This window comes from Lycorma delicatula, chromosome 5 (genome assembly GCF_047948215.1).
Source record: "Lycorma delicatula isolate Av1 chromosome 5, ASM4794821v1, whole genome shotgun sequence".
Lineage (NCBI taxonomy): Eukaryota > Metazoa > Arthropoda > Insecta > Hemiptera > Fulgoridae > Lycorma > Lycorma delicatula.
This window is the reverse complement of record NC_134459.1, coordinates 20,233,903-20,238,765: the sequence shown is the minus strand read 5'-3', so window position 1 is coordinate 20,238,765 and position 4,863 is coordinate 20,233,903. Positions and strand designations below refer to the sequence as shown.

Below are 4,863 nucleotides of genomic sequence, written 5' to 3'. Positions count from 1 at the left end.
TTAAATTGTCTACAAGTTTTGTTTTAAACTTTTATCTGTTATTACTCATTTAACAAACTTATTTTACGCCAAACATAAAATAGTGTGTGTTTTTCAAATCCAATCTTTTGTCTTTTACCCCAGAATTCTTGAAAAACTCTAAAAATACAGTTGTGGGATTATTTTCAATTTTTTAAAATCAAATTTTAAATAAAACCACTAAATTTATCCTTAATTCTGGTTCTAAAAATTAAAAGCTGGCTTAATTTTACCGAAGGTACAGAATTCAAGGCGAAATATTTCGCCAGGCGATTTTAATTAACGAAGGGTTTCTGAAACTATGTTTACTTGAATTTTCTTCTTTATTTTCACAAGTCCTGATAATTTAGTACATTCTTTCTGAATCAATCATGAATTTTCCATAACATTTTATAATTTTCAAAGGTTTTTAAAAAAAAAATATTATGTAAAATATTCAATAGTTTAGTTTTTTAAATCTTCAATTATACAGTTATAATGAATCTTTCTATTTACACACACACACACATATATATTATATACATCAATATATATATATATATCTTATGTTGTTTTTTTGGTTTTTATTTGTTCGTCCGGACCACTAAGGATCACATTTGCATAATAGTTAGCAACTTCTTTTGTTTTCCCAATATTTTTTCATTTTTTTCTCTCTGTTATTGTTGTTGTTCTTCTTCGGTCCACTTTCTTCCTATATTTCTCTTATTCTTATTCTCTGAAAACTTAGATTCCTTGATTAATTATCTAAATTGGTCTCTATTCAAACAAGTTTCTTTGGAGGTTTTTAAAGTTTTAGATCGTTTTCTACTTCTTTAAACCGTCTAGTTTTAATAATTCTACTGCTATAAAAGTTAAATTTTTTTTTTTAAATCTGTTTTCGCTCATTCTGTATAAATGCCTATTAAATTGTAATGTTTTTTTCTCCGGATAGTGTCTTTTATTTTTGCTGTATTTTTATAAATATCCGTTTTACTTTTTAGTTTATATATTACGACCTGGTAATAGGCTTCATAAATGTTTCTTAATATTTTTTATTTTTTTTTATTTTAAAAAGGTTTTTATGCGAAAAATTTTGTAAACACTCAGTCCCACACAACGCTTCCGGAAGATTAACTGTTGTAATTTTGCGAAAAATTTTGTAAACACTCAGTCCCATACAACGCTTCCGGAAGATTAACTGTTGTAATGTCGGAGTTTAGCATTATGCGAAAGCGATTTTTTATTGTATAGATTTTGTGTTAATTTAAACGCAAACCACATTTTCTGCGTTCGCTCTTTTAGGGTTTCCTATCGTTATTTATTTATTAAAATATATATATATATAAATGAAAATTATTTCAACCTTTTTTAAATTTTAGATACACAAATAAATTAAGATATAACATACAAGCATTCCAGGCATATTTTTGTAAAAGTTCTCTAAATTTCTTCTTCGTTTACCTACTTATATATTTTTTTTTATAGTTATTTATTATGCTGTGCTTTTAAGTTTTTTATACAAGTATGTCGATAGACCTGCATTCATACTACAAGTTAAAGAATGGAAATGGTTGTGTTATTTTATAATTCTAGCTAATTTATAATTTTGATAGGAAAATATGATTCGTTAATTTTGCCAAATTCCGCATTGCAAATCTATAATTTGTTTTATATATATATATATATATACATTATTTTATATCTCTATATTTCAATTAATTCAGTGAGATAAATGTATGACAGACCTGAAATTTAGTTAATAATCAATCTCCTATAATCGTTTATTTATTGAACACGAAATACATTAACTCTGATTTTAATAATAATAATTTACATCATGCCAGAGAGTAATCATATTACATACACTATTTCTAGTTAGCTAAATTTGATCCAAAGAGGAGGGGGTGCAGTGTAACGTACGTCACGATATTAAAAGTAAAGAATAATAATTATTAAAAGTTTATTTTATTTAAATATAGATTCTACTAGACTATCCCAACAACTGGCATTGCTCGGATTAGTGGTTTTCATTCTTGTAAAAATATTTTCACAATTGACAAATTGGCTGAAGATAATTAATAATAAAAATCTTCGACGCATGCGAAAGTATTTAAAATTTAAACATTTAACATAAACGATTTAAAATCTAAAAATGTATACTTTAATCAAGAAGTTTGTTAGAACTTCGCCGGTAAGATTCCGCAGAACTGGACGGCACGGCGAAATCAACGAACTATGTTTTTAGTTCTGAACATGACCTAACCTAAAAGTGAAATGAAAATGGGGAAAAAAGTTTAAAAAAATAAGCAGGAAAATATTATATTTCAGTTCAATTAGATTTTTAATAAAGAATATTTTCAAAAAATACCTCGAATTTTGTTAGACAACGTTTTTTTTCTTCCATTTGATGAACCGCGGGACTCGAATATTTCACTTTTTCCTCAAAAAGGTGGGTTTACGAATCGCGCTGTCAAGTAGCATTACTTAATAAGTACTAGGTAGCGTACAAAAACTTGATAATGTACTTGAAATAATAAAATTTAAAAGAAAAAATATACTACAGTTAGTTTTAATAGTAAATGCTGTTACGTAAATGAAAGTACTGAAAATGAAACAAATTTTTTAATTCCCATCACTTCATTAAAAAATAAATAAAAATATTAGTTTACAAGAGAATAAAACACAAAAAACGCAAATAGTAGGAAAGTGATGCAAATGTGGCAACGAAGATTTGTTATATAAATAGAAAGAATTTCATTGTAAAATTTTTAATCTATAATTAGAACTATTTGATGGAGAAATAAAAACAATCCATTTAATAATAATAATACAAAAAGTGTGACCACGGAAACGATAAAAATCGAGAGTTACACTTACAAAGTGTTGTAGTTAACTACAATATTACATTACGGATCTTCGATTCGTGAAGGTCATTTATACTAGTTTTATTAAAAAAGGAAAAATATGGTATGAAGTGAATGATGTGACGACTATCAATAAAAACAATTGACCGAAAAATTCAAAAATTTGTTTGTTCATAAAAATATTTGTTTGTTCTATAAAGGCAATTAATTTGAATAATAAATCCGTAAGATAACAGTCAATAATTCATTAAAAAAATAAAAGAATAATCTAACAAAACGCAGTAATATCCAAAAAAAATTAAAATGAAATTGTAAACCGTACGGTAAGAGTCTCGCACAGAAATTTCTGTAATATAAAACTGTTCTTAACAAAACAATATTGATAGCAAAAAAGGTAAGACACTACATTTCTATTATTAAAATCTGTTATTAATTTAGAATTTTGTTTAAAAAAAATACATGTTAAATATACGTAATAGACAATAATCTATTGTCTATTAATAGATAAATTGTCTATACTAGATGTCTTGTCTATTGCCTATACTATAATAGATAAAGAATGAAATGTTTAAGCGTTCCATATATTAAGCAAAAATAGAAAAACTTGTTACAAAACTATTCGAAGAGAATATTATTAAGCCAACCGAAAAGTTCGTTTAATAATTCAACTTTTTATACTGATTAAATATTATGTTATTATTTTTGAATTGATTTAATTTTTCTTCTCTTTTCGTATGATGAAAAAAAAATAACAACATGAAATACTAATATGAAGACAGGATCCGATTTAAAATTTCCTGTAAATAATTTTTTTATTTTTTTTGTTCTAAGTTGATTTTTTAAAGTATATAATTATTGTTAAAGCCAATCATTATGTAGTGATTTTTTAACTTTTACTAATACAGGTTGTTATATATTGATAATTAAAAACTTAAACAAATACATTTCTCAGATTACAGAAACGTTTATTCATTTGAAATTTTAAAAACTTTTTACATTACGAATTTTTTTTAAATTAAGGGTTCAGCAATTTTACAAACTAATTATTTAGTTTAGATTTGGAAATCTAAAAAAAAAAGTGCTTATAGTAAAAACACTCAAAAACTAAATTCTTTAACTGGATTTATTAAAATAATTATATGAAAAACGATAATTGAAAAGTAAATGAAAAGAATTTGTGTTTTAAGTTAATGACTAAAGACAAAAGGTTATAATTGTAAGAGGTAAAAATAAATAAAAAACAAACGAGCTTAAAATTTTCTTTAAATTTATAAAATAAGGGAATAATTTCTTTTTTAACGATTTATTTGTTTAGATTATTTTATAAGTACACACGATAAATTAAAAACTATCTGAAGTTATCATGAAAGAAAAACGTATTAATAAAATTAATATATGTTTTTATTGAAAGAAAATTTCAACTATCCACTTTAATAATTCTGTTTAACAAAGAATATTTATAAAAGTATTAACGAACAACGGAAACCTTTGGTTTAAATAAAACTTGTAAACACGTTGACTGTCATCCTCTGGTAGCTCAGTTGGTAGAGCGGTGGACTGTAGTGTAAAGTAAAAGTAGACATCCATAGGTCGCTGGTTCAAATCCGGCCCGGAGGATTTTTTTTTTTACCTTAATTTTTTTCATTTTCATGAAAATTCGGTTGAATTAATAAATTTATAAGTGTAACAATGCAAGATAATTTTATTTCTATAATTTAAAAATAAGATAAGATTGATTTATTACTCTTAACCCAGAATTAAATCTGTACTTAAAAATTTCTTAAGAGAATAAACCAATCTTAATTGCATTAAGATCCTGAAAAGCACTTCCTATTTCTAAACGTGTGTGTTGTTGCTTTCTGTTTGATTAGGTGTTAGGAGAATAAGGACATAGTACGTAGTAGTAGCCTACTTTGAACCTCACTCTACTATCCTAACTAAACAATGGTGGTCGCTTCACCGCAGAACCTTACTCTGTCCGTGATTCTATTTTTATACAGCG

At 25.4% G+C, this 4,863-nt stretch overlaps 1 non-coding gene across 1 annotated transcript; it reads left to right on the top strand.

The window, feature by feature from the left end:
* Window positions 1-4,387: 4,387 nt before the first annotated feature.
* On the top strand, window positions 4,388-4,478 carry TRNAY-GUA (transfer RNA tyrosine (anticodon GUA)). Its single transcript is given in 2 exon segments — window positions 4,388-4,424; window positions 4,443-4,478. It is a non-coding gene; the product is annotated as a tRNA-Tyr (tRNA).
* Window positions 4,479-4,863: the final 385 nt, after the last annotated feature.